This window comes from Alligator sinensis, unplaced genomic scaffold (genome assembly GCF_000455745.1).
Source record: "Alligator sinensis unplaced genomic scaffold, ASM45574v1 scaffold404_1, whole genome shotgun sequence".
NCBI lineage: Eukaryota > Metazoa > Chordata > Crocodylia > Alligatoridae > Alligator > Alligator sinensis.
The window spans coordinates 4373579-4395529 of NW_005841839.1; the positions used below are offsets into that span (position 1 = coordinate 4373579).

The 21951-nt window shown below is 48.5% G+C and overlaps 1 protein-coding gene across 10 annotated transcripts in view; it reads right to left on the bottom strand.

Annotated features, from left to right (window-relative positions):
- FBXL16 (F-box and leucine rich repeat protein 16) overlaps positions 1 to 21951 on the bottom strand; it is a 219578-nt gene that overhangs the window by 188999 nt on the left and 8628 nt on the right. The window contains exon 3 of one of the 10 annotated variants that reach the window (XM_025203914.1): positions 19000 to 19181. The exons of the other annotated variants lie outside the window; for them this stretch is intronic. The gene's annotated coding sequence lies outside the window, so the exon portion shown is untranslated. The remainder of the gene's footprint in view (positions 1 to 18999; positions 19182 to 21951) is intronic. 10 annotated transcript variants of the gene reach the window in all.

Here is a 21951-nt window from a genome sequence, read left to right on the forward strand (position 1 = left end):
CCTACTAAAGCTACTTGAGACCTTGTACTGCCTGCTCTGCTACCTAGGTACTACGTGACTACAGGGAGTCTTCCAGGTACCTGGAATAGGGGCATGTTACTCTGAGTGGAAGTTTGTCCCCTTAAAGAGGCATAGCACTGTTGTTATTGCTAGTGTTTAAGTTATAGCCTAGGGGATTGTGTTTGTGTTCATGTTTACCCTGAAGGGTTGGGATAAGGCTAGAAAGAGAGGTTTGGAGGCCTGGAGAGAGAGCATATGATTTGGTAGAGCCCAGTGTCAGGCACAGTAAGCCCAGAGGGGCACAGCCAGGCATCTGAGAGAAGTACAGAAAGCCAGTCACCAGATAACTCCGTGCCTATGTGTTGCAGAGAGACAGGAGCCAGAGGGGTCAATGCTAGGGATGTATAGAGTTGATGATGATAGTAATGCCTGCAAGGCATGGGACACATAGAAGAGGTAGGAGCGTGTATGCACTGGCTGCTATAGCTGGGCACATGAAAGGCAGCCTCCTGCTTAATGAACAACTCAATTATTTACTAACAAGGCATGGCAGGAGAGAGAGGTGGGTGGATTGCCCAAGACAGGTGGGTAGGCTGATGCACAGATCAGCCTCAGGATGGCCCCCTGCCATAGATAGAGATTCCACAACTCTAGGTAGCCTGCTCCAATGCCTGACTACCCTCATAGTCAGAAAATCCCTCCTAATCTCCAACCTCAACTTCCTCTGCTACAGCTTGAGGGCACTGCTTTTAGTCCTCTCTTCTCTGGCCACAGAGAAAAGCCCATCTCCATTCTTGCTCTCTAATCATCTTTCAGGTATTTGAAAACTGTTATCAAACCTCCCTTTTGTCTTTTCTTCTCCAGACTAATAACCCTAGTCCCAGCCTCTTCTGATAAGTCATGCTTTCCAGGCCTATAATCATTTTTGTTGCTCTCTGCTGGATTCTTTGCATGTATAGCAATTTATATCCATAGCTCTTGAAGCACAGAACAGTGAGAAGAAGGTGGGGGGGAAAAGTTTCTGTATAACAGCCAACAGGGGTATGGCTAATCTGTTGACATACTTCTTGAAGTGTGGGGACCAAAACTGGACATAGTAGTCCAGGTCAGGACTCATCAGTGCTCAAGAGAGCAGAAGAATCACTACCCTTAATTTGCAAGTGATACTCCTGTTAAAACAAGTTGGTATCATCTTTTTGGCTTTTGTTGCAAAAGAAGAAGGGGGAGGAAAAAAAAGCACACTGTTGGCTCACCCAGCTTATGGTCTACTGTAACCCCAAGTCCTTCTCTGAAGTACTTCAGCCTAGCCACTTGCACCCCAGTCTATATCTGTGCATGCAATTATTCCATCCCAAGGGCAAGACTTTACACTTGTCCTACCCCTACATTTGGGAGTATTGGTAACTCCACCCAACTTGGTGTCATCCACAAATTTCCTAACCATACACTCAATCCCATTGTTTAAGATATTAAACAATACCTAACACAGAAAAAGACCTCTGGGAAACCCTACTGATACTTCTACCCAACTAGACATTAAGCCATTGACAACTACTCATTGAACACAATGTTACAACCAGTTTTATATCCACTTGATAGCATTTTCATCCAGTCTATCATTAGCAGATTAAGGAAATACAATGTCATAGCGGACCGTGTCAAGCCTTGCTAAAGCCAAGGTATATTGCATCCACAAAGCCTGTCACCTTTATCATAGAAGAAAATCAGGTTGGTCAGGCATGACTTGCCCTTGGTAAATCCATGCTGGCTGTTCCTGATCACTTTATCCTCCTCCAAGTCCTTCACAATAGATTCCTTAAAGACCTGCTCCATGATTTTTCCAGGCACTGAGGTCAGTGAGACTGACTGGTCTGTAATTCCATGGATCTTTCTTCTTCCATTTCTTAAACATGGGCACTACATTTGCCCTTTTCCAGTCATCTGGGACCTCACCTGACCTCCAGGAATTCTCAAAGTAGCTGACAAAATTACTTCAGCCAGTTCCTTCAGTACCATAGGGTGCATCCCTATGAGCACAAATGTGCAGTTTGCAGCACTGCAAACCACACATAGCACACGTGCATGTGTTCACCATGCTGCTAATTAGCAGTGCAGCTTTTTTGGAGATCCTGGTGTCAAAAAAAAAACTGCTGCAAAAAAGGTGGTGTGGTGCACATGGCAACAGTATGCACCACCAGAAAGGCAGGCTTGTTGGCCAGAGCCATGCTCTGGCTGCCAGCCAGGCTTCAAACACCTGGATTGCTACCACTGATGCCCCAGGAGGACCCCAGGATCCCAGAGAAGGCTACTGGGGCCAGCTCAGGTGCTGGCTCCAGCCTCCCCTACCCCACCTGAGGCAATTTGCCACGTACCAGACTGCATGTGTAGAGGCATGCCTGGGGACAAATAGCAGTGGCACAAATATGTGTCACTGCTATTTGTCCCCTGGGGAAAAACATGTGCACTCGTGGGGGTGCGCCCTCAGGGTGCATCCTATACAACCCTGCTGACCTGGAAACTGCTAGCTTCTCTAAGTAATCCCTAATGTTTTCTGCCACTACCCTAGGCTGTTTAATTCTCCCCTATCTGTGCTGCCCGCTACACTTGTCACCTGGTAGGTAGCTGCTCTTATTTGTGAACTTTTTAAGATTTTAAACCAGTGGTTCTCAAACTTTTTAGACTCAAGGCTCCCTCTTTACACTCAAGGGCCCCCTTGGAAAATGCCAGCTCTTAGTTTTTACTAGTTTTTTGACTACAGAAAAACAACAGAGCAATTCTTCTGATGCAAAGAACTCAGGTCACAACAGGTCAGAATGTTTTTAACACTATGAAAACCTATTTGAAATCTCTGGGTTTATCTTGTGAATCATGTTTGCATATCTAACAAGGCTAATATTGCATGGCACTACAGGGCACCCTCAGAAGGATCTCAGGGCACCCCAGGGTGCCACATCACGCTGACTGAGAATCAGTGTATTAAATACTTGAGTCTTCTCTACATCATTTGTAACTAGATTGCCTTCTGCATTTCCTAAGGCAGGGTGGGCAAAATACAGCCTGCAGGCCAGATCTGGCCCATCAAAGGATTTTGTTTGGCCTGCAGCAGGTCCTGCCTAGCCCAGGTGCGGGGGGTAGCCTGAGCTGTGGCACATGTGGCCAGTCCCACCACCCTCAGATGCGCAGCAGGTCTGGAGCAGCACAGCAGCCAGACTTGCTTCCTGGTAGTCCTGGCAGCAGCAGCTCTTTCTGACTGTCGCTGCCATTGCCAGACCCAGCCCTGCTGTTCAGGCACCCCGGCCCATCCATCCCACACCCACCTCCAGGGGTGGGATGCACTTAAGCAGTGAGCATGGCCAGGCAGATAGGATGGGTCCACAGACAGGCACGGAGCAGCCACCGGAAGTGGGATGCGTGGGCAGGGCCGGGATCATGGGGTGGTGACAGCGAGGGTCCAGGGCCCAGGTCAGAGCCATGATCCACTGCCCGCATGTCCCTGCAACAGACACTGGTTCCATGGGTAGGAACATACAGGGAGTGGATCATGGCTCTGCCCCAGGCCCCGGCCCTGCACTGTCACTGCCCCAAGATCCTGGCAGCAGCCTCACCTGCACACTCCCAGATGCAGATCCCTGCCCAACCATGGCCCCATCCTGTCCACCTGGCCATGCACATTGCCTGTGTGGATCGTGGCCAGTCTCCATGGAGACCCCGGGATCATGAGGCAGTAAATGCATGGGGCCGGGGTCTGGGGCAGAGCTGCAATCTGTTCCTTGCCTGCCCCTGCCTGTGCCCCTGCCCATGAAACCGGCGCCCGTTACAGGGGTGTGTGGGGAGTGGATTGTAGCTCTGCCCCAGGTCCTGGCCCTGCACTGTCACCACCCTGCAATCGCAGCCCCAGCCCTGCTCCCCTATCCTGCCCCTGGATGCTGCTCCCCACCCATCCGTAGCCCCATTCTGTCCACCTGGCTGCAGGAGAGCGGAGCCACTTCGGGAGTTCTGGTGACCTGTTGTGGGGGAGGCTGCTAACTCAGCACAGTGGCAGGAGCAGTTGCTGACATGGCCCACAACAGCTCACAAAAACTCCCTGAGTGGCTCTCTGACCCAAATAATTGCCCGCCTCTGCCCTTAGGGAACAATGGTTTCTTTGGTCTTCCTCTTCCTCTTGACATACCTGAAGAATTCTTTTTTATTGCCTTTTATATCCCTTGCCAGTTGCATCTCATGTTGTGCATCTTAAATCGTGAACCAAGGGGACTACTCACTGTTTAAGAATACATGGGGCAATGTATAAAGCACAGAAACATTGTGCCTCTGTGAGGGTTTGTGCTCAGCTCTAATGACTCATCTTCTTCATGTGACATGCCACCGCAGAGTGTCTTGTTACTGATGCACATAAACCACCACTGGCTTTTTGGCTTGAAGCAGAAGGGAGAGATTGCCAGCTGAGGCACCTAACCACTGGTGTAAAGGCCCCGACAGATCACAGAGAGTCATGTACTGGTGCAATGAGACGCAGGGTTTTCCATTACAGCATTCTGGTGATATAAGCCAGCAGTGCCGAGCGCAAGCCCCCATGTAAACATGCTTACAGTACTGGAGGAGGGTGGCAGCTGGTGGCAAACTACATGCAGAAAGGAATGGAAGCATTTTTGTGGCTAAAGTGTGAATAATCCTATGGGAATCCTTACACAATCATTTTTCCCCTGGCACAGCTAAGGTCATGTACAATGCCAAAAGCAGACTGATCTAAGGGGAAAATTATTTACATATCTGCCTGGCCCAATTTGGCCTTCATGGTTAAACCCAGTTAATGATGCACTATGAGAACAGTGTATGTATACACCCCACCATTTACTGAACTCAAGCACTTAAAAGGCATAATTAAGGGCAGTATAATTCTTATGCTGCCTATACAATTAGCAAGCATATTCTTTTTTGAGCTATAAAGAAATGCTCAAGCACCTCCTAACAACACAGCCCTTGCAACTGACTACAGGTTGCCATTTTATATGGATTTATTCTTTAAAGTATTTTTGTTACCTTGATTTCATTGTGCAAAACTTTGCTTTCTAGGGATAGTGTTGCCTAGGATATATTGTCAACTATTTAGTTTATCAACTGACAGTATTCTTTTGGCAACCCCCCTATAATTGCTATTTCTTAAGAATGATGAATAATTTATAGATTAATGAGAGAAAAAAATAAGAATATCAACTTATAGTAAGGAACATTAGTTATGTTAGTATGTTAGGGTAATTAATAAGATTTTTATTTTACAAACACACACAGACACACTTTTTTTTTGCAGAAAAGTTCTGTGTTTATATTAAAATTTTACTGAGGGCAAAATAATAAACAATATTTATTTTGGGTCAAAGTTAGGGTGATTATATTGTAAGGAAAAATCCAATTCTTTATGCATCTTAAGCACCTGACTTTATTATATGGGACAGATACTGAAAACCTTTGGTTATTCAAGTCATCTTCATTTAGGAGATTAGTCCCATCAGCTGCATGCAGTTAACTCTCATGAGCAAGAGATGCAAGACCAGGCCTCCAAACTAGTGTCACAGCACTGGGATCAAACTGCAAGTGGCAGAAACATAGGGACAGAGGTTGCAGTCCTGCACACTTACACACGCATGTAACTTGTCTTTACTCCCATAAGTAGTTCCCCATTGAAATCAATTGGTGCTACTCACAGGAGTAAAACTGATTCTGTGAATGGATTGGATCAGGACCAGAAAAAGGAAGTAAGAAGAGAAAAAAAAAAAGAATGGGAAAGAGAGGATAAGAGAAAGGACAAATGGAAGTGAAACTGGAAAGAGAGAATGAGAGGCAGAAAAAAAGGGAAACACATTCTCCACATAACCTTTTATTTAAACCTTGGATAAATAATAGTTTTTTTGACCCCTACCTCTATTTAATGCATTCCTCTTGCTTAAATTATTGCATTTAATGCTCAGAGCATCCGGTGGGGTTTCTGCCCAGAAGAATATACTGTTTTTCTTTAAATATGTTTATTTGGCCAAATCAGATCATTTTTCTTTGGCGGAAAAGAATGTTTTTCTGCTCTTTCTCCAATGCAGATTTTTTGTGTTGTTTTTGGTGCCCTTTGCCCTTTGTCAGATTTGGTCTCCCGCCCCCGCTTCCCTCCATTTTACTCATTCCAGAGCTGTTTGGGATGAGGCCAAGGCTGCAGTGTTACAGAAACACTTCCTTACGAGAGCTCCAGAGGAAAGAAAAGAAAAAAGAGTGAGGCCAAGATAAGTTGCAAGCTCAGAACCAAGGAAAACAATAACTCAACTACAGACAGAGAAATAAAGTTTGTGATTCTACTTCAGTCTTTTCAGGAACTGACAGAGGTACCCCACAGTCAGAGCTCCCCCAGGTCACCCCACCTGGAGCTGGAACCCACCCCACAATCTCACTTCCTGCATCATTTCTTAACCCAGGGCAGGAGCATCATGGTTACAGAGTGCAAGCAGAGCTTGGTTTAATGTCCAATTCCATTGATGACTCCCTGCATGGTTTTGAGAAATCTCTTAGCCTCCATGTGCCTCAGTTGCCCATCTGTAAACTGGGGAGTATAGCCCTTCCTACATCACAGTGGTGTTGGGAGGAAGAGGAAAGAGAAGATCACGAGATGCTCAGATACCACATTAACTAAGGTCAAATTGATCTGGATAGACACCTGGCAGGCTGGCAAGTGAAGAGCTGGGAGTTCCACACACAGCAGTACTCCTTCTCCTTACTACCAATGTCTCCCATCCATAGTCAGGATTCTTAAACCATTCCCTATTGCAACAAAACACTGGAATTATTTAAAATCCCCCGATGAGAAACTCTATACCAGGCTTGTCCAACATGTGGCCCGCCAAGCCATTTTCTGTGGCCCGCGGTGCTGTGACAGGAAACGAAATTAAACACTGTTTACTTTCTTTCCCACCCCTTGTCCCTTGCCCAGCTCATCAGCAGCTTCCTAATGGCTGCTGAAGGGCTGGGGAAGGGACAAGGTTCCCATATGCACCACATCAGCTTGACGTTGCCGATGCAGTGCGGCTCCTCCCCTCCCCCTTCATTTCACTGTATCCCGTCCTAGCCATGCCCCTCCCTCCCTCATTTGCATGCTGGCCCCACCCTGCACCAGTCCCGCCAGCCATGCAGGTCCAGAGCAGGTTGTAGTGCAGTGGGCGGGCGGGTGCGGGGGGTGTGGATGCCGGCACGCAGGGATGCTGCAGCCGGGCCCGAGGGAGATGCTGCTGCTGCTGTGGCTGGGGGGGGGGGGAGGGAGCCCTGCCAGTCGGGCTCGGGCTGCCCCAGGGGAGAGGGAGCAGGGGGGTGTCCCTGCATGTCCTGCACCCCCCCTGTAGGGTCCCCGCATGTCCCCCTGGCTGCTGAGCCCAGGCGCGCAGGTGTGGAAGCATCCTCAAGGCCGCCCAGGTGGCAGGGAGGACATGGCGGGGTCAGGCAGCGCCCCTTGACCCCTGCGCCCCCAGGCCGCGACCGGACTGGATAGGCCGCACAAGCGCCCGCTCCTGCCGGCCCACTGGGTAATAAAAAGTTCATGATCTGGCCCCACATTCAAAAAGGTTGGACACCCCTGCTCTATACCATTTCCCACAGTGTCCCCCAGCTGGCAGAGTGGAACTGACTGCAGTTAAAAGCCTCTACAGCAGGGGTGGGCAAAATACAGACCATGGGCCAGATCTGGCCTGCCGAGGGATTTTATCTGGCCTATGCAGGGGAGGGGGAGCTTTGGGAAGGCGCGCACACGGGGCAGCTTGTTCCCACCTAGTCCAGGTGCAGAGGGCAGTCTGTGCCATGGCACGTGCAGCTGGTCCCAACACCTCCTGGTATGCAGTAGGGCTGGGGCAGCGTGGTGGCCAGACTCGGTTTGCTGGCAGCAGCAGCTTGTTCTGGCTGCCACCACTGTCACAACCCTGCTTCCCAGGCACTCTGGCCCATCCACCCCACATGTTACTGGGGGCACTGGGTGGGCGGGGTCTCCATGAAGACCAGTCAGGGACCTGTGCAGGCAGGGTGCAGTCAGCCAGGGGATGGGACAGGGCTGTGGGCGGGCAGAGAGCGGTATCCGGGAACAGGACAGGCAGGCAGGCCTGGGGCTGGCATCGGGATCACAGGGCGGTGACAATGCGGGGCCAGGGCCTGGTTCAGAGCCCTGATCCACTGGCTGCATATCCCTGCAACAGGCACTGGTTCCACAGGCAGGGGTGTGCAGGGGTCAGATTACAGCTCTTCCCTCCACTGTCACCCCCCCGTGATCCCAGTCCCAAGCCCAGCCCCAGCTGCCTGTCCTGCTCCAGGATGCCACTCCCCATCCACACACGACCCCATCCCACCCACGCCACTGAGTGTGTCCTGCCTGTGCGGGCCCTGGGCCAGTCTCAATGCAGACTCAGATCGCAAGACAGTGACAGCAAAAGGCTGGGCCCTGGGCAGAGCCAGAGTTTTGATGAGTTCTTGCATGCTAGGTGGGGTGGTGGGGAGGTGCTGACCCACCCCGTGACAGCTCACTAAAACTCCACCAAAACTTCCTAAGTGGCCCTCTGGCCCAAATAACTGCCCATCCCTGCTCTACGGTCAGCAACGCTAAATGATGCCATGGTGAAAAAGCTAGAACCGCTGTAGCTAGGAGCACCCTACAGCAGTAGGGGTCAGCCATGGCTAAACAAGTTGAATTAATTATGATCCACCAAGAACCATCTGAACTGTGTCACCTTGGCACAGATTTTCAACACACCTAGTTAAAGTGAAAAACACATTTAAAAGTACATCCCTGGTAATATTTCCTCAGCGGGATGAAAAACAATGCGTCAACTGCCACCACAGCTTGCTGTTAGGAAAGAGAAAGAATAAGAGAAACAGCAGCAGAGTGGAGAAGGGGCTGCTTTTGTATAAACAAGATAAGAAAAGGGGCTTTCTGAAAGGGTTGTCTGACCCAGTACAGCTCTCTCTATATAAGCAGGCCAGTGTTGTTCAACTTGGGTTTGGAAGAGAGGAGCAGTGTCCAAAATGAGCTCCAATTATGGTTCAGTTTCCTGGCATAGACTACAGCTGGGGCATGTGTCTCACAGTCCAACTCCTTCCATGTTCAGGGTGTTCTGGTGGTTTTGGTCTGTCTCCAGTCCAGACAGAGGCCTGGCAGACTTTGCTTCTCACAATTTAAATTAGCTTCTGTTAAGGATTTCTTTATAAAACAAGAATCTCCAAAAGCTGATGCCTCTCTACATGATTTCAGAGTCAAGGACAGCACCTTGGGCATCTTTGGGCTTCCTTGCCTTTCTCTGCCAAATGAACCCCAGGTCTAGCCCCAAGTAATGATCTGTCCTAGGCCGAGAAGAGAAGTTCACTTCCGGCATCTCAGAATTTGACCAAAGAAAACGAACCCCTGTGCTTATTGATTAAATAGCAACAGAGATCCATTTGAAACCAAAATAAGACCCGCTACAACCCAAGTAATTTGATAAAAGTCTCCCAGAGTCTCATGAAAACAACCCTCCCTTTTCAACCACAGTCTGACTAGACAGCCAAATACTGCCAAAAAAAATCCAGTGCTGTACATCAGGCCCTCATTGTTCTCTTAAGAGCTAGGATTCCAGGAAGACAAATGGATGAAAATAACAGACATGAAACCAAATCTCATGATACAGATGTACCCATAGTGGTGTCCAGGCACTAGACAGTTGCCTCTGACCTTTCCTTTCTACATACCCTTAAAACAACTGACTCACGATCTAGGGGAAGCCAGAGCAGTTCCAAGAGAAACACACTAGTGCAGGCCTACCCAACAGCATTACACTGAGGCTTCTTCCGCCTATCAGGTTCTCTGCAGACAGCCTAAGAGTTCATCCAAGCCTCTGGTAGCTTTCAGTTCTTGATTAGCTTCTCTCTCTTTTTAACATGCTGGTCACCATAGCAACAATCTCTGGCAAGAGTGAAAACACTCTTCTGTTCTTTATTAAAAGGAATTCCCTTGAATTGCCTCACTCCACTCTATTCAACCCAGTTCTTCAATCCAAGGAACAAACACCTTGATGTCTGCCTTTTCCACCCTCCATCATGGGCCATCAGGAATGGCCGTAGATCTGTACCCTCACAAGCATCACCCTTCTGCCCCTCTGTCCTGGTAGAATTAAACCACTGCCTGTCACAGGTAGGGAGAAAGCACAGTTTCTGGCTGTTGGAGCATGAGGCCGGAGGCAGGAATTCTGGATATTATTCAGCATGTGTAACATGGGGAAATCACCACTCAGTTCCCCCTTCTGTAAAACAGGGAAATATCTCCCTACCCCATAGGTGATGGGGATCACTGTGAGGCCTAGTTACCTTTATAAAATGCGTCAGAGGACCCCAAATGAAAGGTACAATTACAAGGCAAAGTATTGTTATATGTTTAAGGAAGTTCATTTTGCTGCTGGAACTATAGTCCTTTCAATCTAGCAAAGTCACACTGTGGTGAGAAGGAATTAATCAAATAGTATCTTGAGCAGAGTAAGTATTATGTGCCTCTATAGAAAGATAATCGTGTCCAATGGCAGGGAACTAAGTTTGGCCTTCTAGTTTCAGCTCTAGCCCTATCCTGCTAGCGGCAAGATGCCCCCTTGCCCTGTTTGCTTTCCTTTCCTCTGTCTGTCTTGCCTACTGTAACTGTTCAGAGGCAGCCACTTTCACTTCCTATTTGTATGTATAGTACTTCGCATGACAGGGCCTAATCCCAGTGGAGCGTTGGAGCAGTAGTGGAAGGAACAGTGCTGCTCCTGCTATCAGAGTACAACCCCCAGGAGCTGGGCCTGTATCACAGACCGTGTGGTGCTAAGAGCATAATATCACTATTCTCTGTAGTTCAAAGGGCAGATGCCTGTGCTTTTTGGACCAAAAGCAACCAAGTTCTCCCTTCTGCCACCACAATGCTCTGAGGGGCTGTGAAATTCCTAGCAGGCCTCTGATGAATACTTTGCATATTTATTTAAATAAAGCATACACCTAAGCTCTGAACAGACCAAAGGGGTTCAGTGTTGGGAGAGAAAGCAATGAATCCAAATCCCTTTCCACACAGCCCCAGGGCACTCATGACTCCAGTGTAATACCCCTGAGCACTAATGATCTCTACCATCCGTGGCAGGGTGTGCAAGAGGCTACAGAAATGTCCCAGAGCTTGTATGCTTGTTAGCATCCCCAAGTCACAAGAATGCCATGCGGGCATGGACCCCCTCACACACTTAATGAAAAGCAGAGCAAACTCAATAGCCCAGGCCCTAAACAGCTCTTGGGCAGATCAGCAAAACCCTCTCCCAATGATTTTCCCAAAGCCCTGAAAAAACTCCAGCAAAGAATGTGCTGCTTGTTGGCGAATTCTCTGCCGAGGCCCCAGGGGCTGCTTCTCACACATGATTAGTGTGTTTACCCTTGTAACATGGGCAAAGCTGCACAATAGCGCCTCTGAGGAGACATTTCCCGCCATTTCCCCCCCATTGTAGCCCTTTTCTTTCCTCCCCCCTCCTTTTCCTTCCTTCTTCCCCTTTTCAGTGAGATAAAAGGCTGAATTTGTGAATCACTTGGTTACAAAGAAGGGAATCACAAAGGCTACGAGAGCCGAGCTCTTGATGCTGCCTCCCTTCCCCGGCTGTGAAAGGAGCTAGGCCTAGTGGCTGAAGAAAAGCCTTTGGCAGAGCAGATGATTTCCTCTTGCCTCCTATTGTGGAGGTACAAGGTCTGGGGGGAGCAGCTAGGGGGGAAGGAGGTGTATTGTGACACCACTGCTGGGTTTCAGGCCCCAGCGAGGGACTTATCATAAATAAAACAGCAGCTGGGGGATTTCCTAAGGGTCGTCTCACACAGCCAGGGCACAGCCAGCTTTGAGAAGTGCAGGCGTCCCTGAGATCCCCCTGCCTGTGAACAGTCTCAGAGCCTGACCTCTGCGATCCTAGACCACGCATTGTTGCTACATGGAAATGACTGACAACAGGTATGATAGTAGGCAGGATAGCATCTGGGTGGGGTGGCATGGGGGGCAGAAACTGGGATCTGATGGGGATAGGAGGACGCACTGGAGTGGGGGGAGCAGCATGTTGGGGTGGGGGGTATAATAAAGGGCAGGATAGCAGCAGGTTGGGAGCAAAAGGGAACTAAGGTCTGTGATGCAAGCAGGTCAGTGACAGGTAGAAAAAGGGGCTTGGGGTCTGTAATTGGGGGTTCAGGGATACAGTCCCTGTGGCTAGGAACGAAGCTATAGCGGAAGCTGTAATGGAACAAGGCTTCAATGACAGGTAGGTGGGCAGGAGGCATGTTTGAGAACCAGGTAATGATGGCACAATGGAAGGCAGGGCTGCAGCTGGCAGGGGCCAGGAGAAGGACAAGCGTTTCTCTTTGTGCCCTTAGCCAAAGACAGTGTAGAGAGGTATGTGTAATACACAGCAGCTGAGTGACAGCTTGCTAAAAAATAGCTGAGGGTGGAGAAGGCAGCTAAACCAGCAATGCCTTGCTCATTGACAGACACTTCAGCATAGGTCAGCACTGGAGAGAGTCCATTCCCAGAGCAGAGGCTGGGACTGATCACACAGGTCCTGGGCACCTCCATGGCTGCAGGAGTTTCTGATCCAAACACTGGTCGTGGCCTTGCTACCTTGGATATACTTGGAGTTTTAAATCCACCACAGGCACAAAGGGGCTAACAAGGAGAAGCTGCAAGGAGCACCCCTGATTAGCTCCACTGCTGCAGCCTCAGCCAGTGATGCAGCTAGTGGCTGCTAGTTGAAGAGAGGCATGCTACTAGCAGGGCAGGAGTAGGGAGCAGAAAACCTTGTGTGTATTGTGGGGCATGGCTAGGAGTGCATGCTCCGGAGGACTGAGGTTTCCATCTCTGGCATCAGTACACCTCTGGATCACTGCCAGGGAACCTCCAGAGGTGGGTATGTATTTCAGGGAATGAAATGAGCAGATGGGTAAGAAGCATCTTTTGGGTGGATGGGGGTTGCTATGGGACAAATGATGCAGGGAAGTGTGATAAGGTGGGAGAAAGAATATTTAGGCTGGCAAAGAGAGGAGCTGCCAGCAGGGAGAGCTGATGGCAGTGGTGGTATCCACGGTATACACCTATGTTTGCTCTCACTAAGTTGGGGCTTCACCTGTCTCGTCTCAGTCACTCAGGTCACAACGCTGCTTACACTGAACTTAACAGCAAAAATCTCACAGACTCCAGTGGGAACTAAGCAGGCCCTGGGATATGCTGGGTACCCAGCAGACCTGCCTTGCTGTTTCTTTTAACCTGTCTCCATTTTTTTCTCCCTTTCTATCTATTTGGATGTTCTCTCTAAGCTTCCATCGGCAGAGCTCCTGACAGCTGGAGAAAGGAGAGCTTTCCCAGTGCATAGTGACAAATTCCTTAAATTCACTGCTACTTTACAGTCTCTGAGCAAGGGAGGGGGAGAGCAAGCTCTTATTCAATGGGTGTGGGTTGAAAAGATTTTCCCTATTACAGAACTTCTCCAACATTCTCACTGGCCACCTGCTTCTTCCAGACTCACCTGTCTTATCAAACACCCCACCCCATGACTATAAGCCAGATCCAGCCCCCTTTGACATGACAATGTCTTTCAATGAGTGTCCAGAGAGGTGGAACAGGTAGTCACCTCTCCTCACCCTTACTCATCTGCTGCCCTTCGTGCATTTTGGAGAAGGGAGATCAGTGTTCACAGCCCCAGCCAGCACCAACATTTTCTCCCTCTGGCCTGCTGCAAGAGCAATTCAGCCTGAAGGTAAATAACCTTTAATCTGAACCAGAATGAATTAATCAACTGCTTAACTAATCAATCAAGTAACAGACCAAACTCATCCCTGGTAGAGCTCTACTGACTTTGGTGAACTCACACCCAGACAGCTTTGGCTAATTCATTGTCTCTGCAGAACTAAGGGAGCACTGAGCTCTAGGACAGAGCTCAATGACACCAATTTGGTTTGCTCTTCCTGCTCCCCGCCTCCCCTGTTCTCTTCCGTCTCACTTTTCTCTCATTCCTTTTCATGTCCCACTTTCATTCTCTCTTACCTTCCCTTCTGCTGTTCTGTCTCCTTCCCTCCCCACCCCCTTCCCAGCTTCTATTTTTCCCTGATTTTCTGCTTGCTATCAGCCTAATTGGCTCCACCTGCCAGCGAGGACCATAAAATTGGAGAAGTCGCCATGGCCGGCTGATTTGGACATGGCCCGCTCTCAGACTGTTTAGCTCAGCATAGCTATTGCTGCCACTCCCAGCCCAGAATGAACAAGGGACTACGCCAAGAGGGGATAAACTCAGAGACAAGAGGCTGGGTGAATGCAGACCATGTCTGACACAGCTGGCCCCTGATGGAGCCCTGACTAGAGTCTCTGGGCACCACTGCAATATTGACTAATTAATAACAACATAGTATCACGAGTAGGTCCTGCGTAAGCCAGAGGCAGAAGTGGGGCTGGATTTGGGCTGGATTCCCACCATGCTCAGAGGGATTCCTTGGGGATGTATGCAAGATTGAGACTGTCTAATGGGCATTACAGCATCTTGGTTATTTGAGAACTCAAAGGAGACCATTTGGCCTATCCCATTTGATACCCAGACCCCTATTTCTTTGACATCCTGTATGCCGTGGTACTTCCTAAGTCACTAAGCAACATTAAGAGCCACTATACTCTTCAGCTCCATGGGCTCAGTGGTAAATGCACTGGACGCTAATAATAAAGCTAAGTTCTACTGTACTTTAAATCTAGATTTTTATTGCCCACAACCAACAACGGTCACAGGGATTGGGCCCTTATTGCTGGCAAGCAGGGGGTTTTTTTCTTTTTCTTTTTTTTTTTTAAAGAAATTTTTCGTGTTCCAAGCCAAATCAGCCAAACCATTCCAAATCCACACGTCCATCCAAAACCATACATGGTCCTACAACCGGCAAACATTTTCCATACCCACCAGGGGCTTCAGATGTTTCCAGCGTCTTTTGGCGGGCATCCTACGTGCAGGTCCAAGCCTGGAGGCTTTGGGGTTTGGATACCCCCAAGTTTTACCTGCCCTCAGCCATATGGCCGTAAGAGCAAGCTAGGGAGGAGCCTCCTATTTCCATAAAATGGGCTTCAAGCCCCAACATCTCAGCAGGTACTAAACCACACCAGAAGAACAGTTATCCCAGAGAAGACTTAAGGAAAACTGCCTTCTTGGACCCATATACATGGTGTTTCCCCTGCCAAGTAAGTATATTGCCTGCAAACAGCCACTGTTTCAGAATCTGCACAGCCTAGGAGATATGGCACTAAACTGGGACTCAAAAGATCTTGACTCTAGTCCCAGCCCTGCCTCTAACTCGTAGTGTGCTCATAGCCAAGCCAATTCACCTCCCTGCCCATCTCCCCTCCTACCCCTGTCTTGTCTGGTTACCTTGTAAGCCCTTCTAACACAGGATCCTTGCTCCTCATAGCCCTTGCAAACTGAATTCAGAAAAAGTTATATCAGCTGATTCAAAGCAATTCAACAGTGTCCACATAGGAAGGTTTGAATATATGGATTTAAAAAACAATCTAGTGAAATTAGCGCTCTTTTTTTGTGGGTAACCAAGGTCCAGATGTTAGCAGAGTGACTGGCACATTGGGTCCTAACCAAGGCTGGTGCCCCTTGGTGCTACTGCAGGAGTATGATTCAAGGCTGAATGTCTCACTATATTTAGAGTTTCTGGTATTTATTTCTGTGTTATCACAGGAGTGAATTGGATCAAGAAGATATAAAGCTGAGACATCCAACGTGGGAGAGGCACTTATCAGTAGTTTTTCTAGAAAAGAAAAAATGTTTATGCAACTTTCCACTGAGAGTAATTACTCTCAATGGAAAGTTGCATAGACATTTTTTCTTTTAGTGGATATTCACTGGTGTTTTGTCCTCCGCTACAAGTGACATCATCCCAAATGGATTCCTACTGGTACAGGTTTAATAACCAGATTCTACATGTATATCAGTGCCCAGGGCTGCAGAAACACAGGTCTCCAACACCTATGGTAAAGGAGCACCTGCAAAATAAGACTTTTATCCACTGTACCATCTGGCAATACAGAGCAGTACAACTGCACATTCCCTTAGTCAGTACCTATCAGGGAAAGCCAAGATAGGATGGCCAAGGGAGTTCTCCCTGCAGGTCTTACCTGCTCATCCATGGATGGCCGTCTTCCTACAGCAGACCTCAAAGTACAGATTACACTGCTGGGCAGGCAGAGAACAAACAAAGAGCTAAGGCCCTTCTGAGCCTAGCAGCCCATCAGGCTCCCCAGTTTCTGTAGCTGGCAGCAGTCACGTGGTCCACATCACATCCAGTTACCTGTGATTCCCCACCCTGAATAATCAGGCATCCATTTATATCTTGGTCACCTCAGCGCAGTCTTTGACAGAGCAGGACTCAGACTCTTACTATTAGGGATACAGTGAGGCACATACCTTCACTATTCTGCCACCCCTCCCCATGGCAAAGATAACAAATCCCATGGCAATTCCTCAGGTGATAAATCTATACAAAATCTGTCCCTGCTGTACCCATTCACATAGTGCCCAAGACAGCACATACTTTCCACTGAGTTCACATAACTACTGGGTTCAAGCTCTAGTTTCTTGCTTAGGGAAGCTGTAGAATATCCTTCCTTGGGGGTTTTCAAGAAGAGGGCATCTCTGTGGGATGGTTTAGGAGCAGCAGAGCCATCTTTTGTGCAAAGGGCTGAACTGGATGACCCTCAGGAACCCTCCCAAACCTATGATCCTATTTGACAGTTGTTGCATATTTCCCTTTCTTAATATAGCAATAGAATTTATAAATAATCAAGGCAGAGCCCTGGCCCAGAGAGGGATCCAGGGAGAGGTTACATGAGCTGGTTTATTAGCTTTGTTTAAAATTTAGTTTCCTCTCCACCCCTCCCCCTTGATCAAATTAGGGCTTCGGTCACTGGAGCCTAGGACCCTCATTGTGCAATTGTCTGCATTTAGGTTACTGATTGTTTTGCATGTATGTCTTCATTCCAAGAAAACACAGAATATTTTGTTCCCACAAATAAGCCAGAGATCAGAAGAAAAACACACTCTGCTTTGACAACTTCTCTGGCTGCAAACTGTGCTCCTAACTCAAGAAGCTGTCTGGGAACACTAAACATCACAGTGTTTCAGAGGGAGGTGGAAATCCTGCTTCCACACTTTTCAGTTCAGCTCACAGGGTTGCCTTGGTTTTAAGCACACACAGACCTAATGTCAAGTCCAATACAACATCTGTGGTATGTCCAGGGTTACGCTTTGATAACGGTTCAGTTGCTGAAAACATCACAACCTTCCATATTCTTATACTAGAGAAAGGGACACTGCAGCAACTGTACATTAGAGGCTTGTCTGTGTGCAGTGGGGCTCTGGAAGCATCTCTTCCATTTTGTTGGGTGCTAAGGATGAATTGTGTAAGGCACTGAATTGTGGAATGGGTCACAGGAGCCAGTGACACTGAATACTTTTGGTCCCCTAGGAAGAAGGCTGCATCTTGTACTGACAGTGGGATATGAACTGAAGGCCTCATCCCCAAGCAGTGCAACCAGTCAGGTGAAAGCCATCTGTCAGACACCTGGAAGAGCTGTTGTATGAGGACATGAGACACTACCAGGCCCCAATACTCCACAGTGGTTTGACATGGATGCTTTTTGCGTGGTGTTGACAGAGCTGTGGGCTACGAGAGTCACAAAAGCAGACTGAGTAGTCCAGGCTCACAGAGATGACCAAAACCATGCACTTGATACCCATACCAATTCCTGGGAATTGGGAGAAGAGGCAGGGATCTTAGCCCTATGAGCCTCATTGATGTTAATGGCAATGACACAGGTAGAACTCTCTGGGCTGCCCTGAAAACTGCCCTACCTGAATTCTCCTAGCTGGACAGATAGGAAAGCTGCCTAGGGAAGATGTGACATCTCCTTCAGTGGAGGCATCTGTCCAGGACTGTTTAATAGTGGTTCAGTACCCGTTGAGGTACAGCGGCTTTAAGCCCAGTTTATGGAAATGGGAGTCTCCTCCCTTGCTTGCTCCGAGGGCCTTATGGCTGAAAGCAAGCAAAACTTGGGGGCATCTGACCCCCAAGCCTCCAGGCTTGGGCCTGCAAGTAGGATGCCCAACAAAGGCTTTGGAAACATCTGAAGTCCCAGGTGTGGGTGGACGATGTTTGCTGGTAGTGGGGCCACTTATGGTTATGGACTCTTGGATTTGGAATTAGTTTTGGCTAATTTGGCCTCAGATACAAATTATATATTAAAAAAATAAATAAATCCCACAGCGGGTTGGACTGCAGAACCCTTGATGTCCTTCCCCGTCCTTTACACCTATGGCAATACACCCTGTCGCACAGAGTAAGGGCAAAACTCGCCTCTCGGAGCTACTCAGTGGAGCTTGAATCAGATATTCTCTTCCTCTAACAGGTGCAGATGAGCCTGCATGTGCAGAAAGAGTATGGGAGTCAACATAGCCACAATCTCCCCTGCCATCCCATCCCCTCTGCTCAGCTGTCTCAGGGGCTCATTTTTAGCTGTCTTTGGAATTGTTCATATCCTAGACTGTTTCCTCCATGACTACAAATACCCAGAGAAATCCTGTTGCTCCCATTTCCTGAACAGCTGCCAAGCAGGTAAATTTACTGACAGAACCCATCCAAACTGACTGCCAAACCAGGCTCTGACAGTCACTAGTGTGTTCTAGAAAGCTTTGACAGACTGTGAGAATCCCCTTGCTCTTCCCACCACCCCCTGGGACAACTAGAGAAGCCCAAATTTAGAGATTAAAGGACAGCAACTAAGGTAGATGAAGGGTCATCAGGCACTCTAGGGCAACTAGCTTCTCCCAGTGACTGTGGGGAAGGGAGTGAGATATAAGAGAGCTTTCAACAATGTCAGGGTCCAGGTGCCCCCTGCACACTTGATAAAAGCATAAAAGCAGAGGCGGAGGGACTACTCACAGCTCCATTAATCGCAGCAGGAGTCAGGGAAGGCTGCAAGATGCTACGATTGCAGCTACATTCCTCCTAAGGAGAACAATGTCTGTGTGTGCTGACCGGCCTGAGGGTGGTGGGGACTGGGGTTCACAGCCCTTTTCAGCCTCTGCTATGAGGAACTGCGACAGGAATGCTACAGGGAGGGTCTATAAATATGGGTACAAAGAGAGAAGAGGGAAGCCAAATGTAATAAACCAGAGAAATGAGGTGTCGGCAACTGTCCACAAAAAGCAGGGAGATGCAGCCTGGGTGCCATCTCCTCTAACTCATTCTTGTTCCAGCTTTCCTGTTTTGTTTTTTGTTGTTTTTTTTAATTGTGGGTGGGCACTTTGTCTCCTAAATGAGAAGACTGGATTCCACTCTCCCTCCCCCACTGCACATACAACCTCCTTCCCCACCACCCCGTCCGGCTCCCCACTGTCTTCCCATACGCTGGAATTTTCCCACAGTCTTAGCCTCATTCTCAAGCCTGTTTTCATTAAGAGGAAATTCTAAGCTCCGTTCTGAATGTAACACTGCGTGGACAGCCACAACAGGTGGTGTGATTTTCAAATCCAGTGGAGAGAAAGAAAGACACACAGGCACGCACGTATGCATGCACACACATACACACACACAGATCTGTGCAGGGAAAGACGCAGGCAAAATTCCCTTTTCTTCCCTCTTCATAAGGAGAAGAAATAGGTCAAAGTCAGCCCCATTGCACACACACACACACACACACACACACACACACACACACGTCAAAAGCAACAACGTTACCAAATCTAAATCCAAGGAAGAAAAGATTGAGTCCAATTTGTGCCCAGTGGCCCTCACCATACAGGAGACCCCAGTGTTGAAGCTGATCCGTTAGAAGACTGGATTTACAGTCCGCTGAACTGCACAGATGCTGTTATAGTTAGAAAGATCCCTTTAAAATGGAGGGCAGAGGGGGGATCCTCAATGATAAAATACCAACAGGGTTTTATGTCATAATGCTAAACCAACCAACACTAAGAAACTCAAAGCTGAGGATATCTCTCTGGCCTGATAAGGTGATGGCCAGATAGAGTCCAACACCAGCTCGACATATCCATTTCAGGCCTTTCCTTGGATTGGGGAACAGCTTCAATTAAAGAGAGACTCTAAAAAGAAAAGTTGCAGAGCATGTTATGGGGAGTGGGACTGGCCAAGATGTTAGTAGCAGGAAAACAGACATTTGGGGTCTTTCCCGGGTTCTGTCAGGAACCCTGAATAAATCATTCCCCTTTGTTGCAACCCAGTTTCCAAGCCAGTAATGTTCTTTCCCCTTCCCCCCTTTACAGACAAGTCATTCAGTTACATGCTTTGAGATACTCAGGGCAGGGAGTAACAGTGATCGTTATTACTTTAAATGGGTTTGAATGCAGGACCCACAGCACGGGGCCAATACCACCAAAGCTAATAGCTACAACCTTGACCAGCAGTGGTAATTGAAAGCATACAGCACTTTTCAGTGGTAGAGCTCAAAACACCTCACAGAGCAGGTCGGTATCATTATTCCTAGCTCATAGAAAAGGAAAACTGAGGCACAGAATGGAGAAGTGAATTGCTAAAGGTCAACCAGCAGAACCAGGAGAAGCAGCTCTTGAGTCTCAATCTGGTGCTCCATCCACTAGCCCACACTGCTTCTCCTGGGACAATTCTTTGCAATAGGTGACTAGCTCCTGAACAGAAAGCAAGACAGCTGTGGCCTTGAGAGATGGCATAATTAAGACTCACCCTTGTGAGTCACTATTTTCCCAAAATGCACTGGGAGCTCTACAAGACAAACAAAAAAAATAAGGCTTCTGTCCAGGATCACAATTCTGCAAGATTACTGCACCAACAGAGCCCTGCTCTGTAGGCTCAGGGCTGATGGGTTTCAGGGCTTGTGGCATTTCCCCATCTCACGCCCACTGGCTATGTCCCTCCTACAGAAGGACAAGCTAGGATGCTTTTTGACTACATCTTCTCTACCACCCACCAGGCCTGTGCCCTCCCAGGCAGCCAGACAAGGGCTATGGCCTGTACCTACACAAGGGGCTATTAAGATTTCCAGCTACCCCAGTATGTTTCCAGGAAAGGTCAAAGAGACCTTTCGGCCTTGCAAGGGCCAGCCCCAGGGATGGGTCTTAGGCCTTTTGGTCCAGACACGAGAACCTGGAAGGGGAGCAGAAGGTCAGTTTGAACAAAGATCCAGACCTAAATGTTGGAGACAAATCCTAATTCCAGTACAGGCCAAACCAAAGCACCATGTCAAAACCCTCCTGAGCAATGGGTGGTTGGAAATCCAAGGGCTGCAGGAGGAAGGGAGGAGTGGAGATGTACGGAGATGAACTAGGAGTAAGTGGAGAACCACCACTTCTACCCTCCCCTGTCCAAGACAGACTCTTCCATCTGTAGCCCAGCTCCCACCGATCCCCCAAGGTGAATTAATCTCACTCCCGTTCCCAAGCACTTGATCCTCCTCCCAAGTCAATCAGCTCAGTCCACACTAGTCAGCAGCCAGCTGGCAGCAGTCAGCTGTGGCCTGAGCTGGCACCTGCTGCCTGGATTCTGACTTCTCCAACTGGGTGCTCTCTGAGTGCAAAAGCCCCACCCCTCAGATCTTGCTTTAATCTGCCCCAGTGCACAGGTGCCTCTGACTCTACATGATGGCAGATGGTCTGGAGAGCAGAGAAAAGTCAGGGCAAATTGTTAGCAACAGAGCATCCAGCAGCCTGCCCCACCAAGGACTCTTGTATTTGTCTCTCATGGCTCAAAAATATCTCCCAGTTTAAGGAGAGGAAATAAATGTAAACAGGCTGTTTGGAACTAAATCCTAAGGTGGGTACATGCTCAGCAGGGTGCTGACTCCTTTCTCTCAGCACAGGTCCATTGCCATCCTGCACAGACACAAGAGGGAAGAGTCCT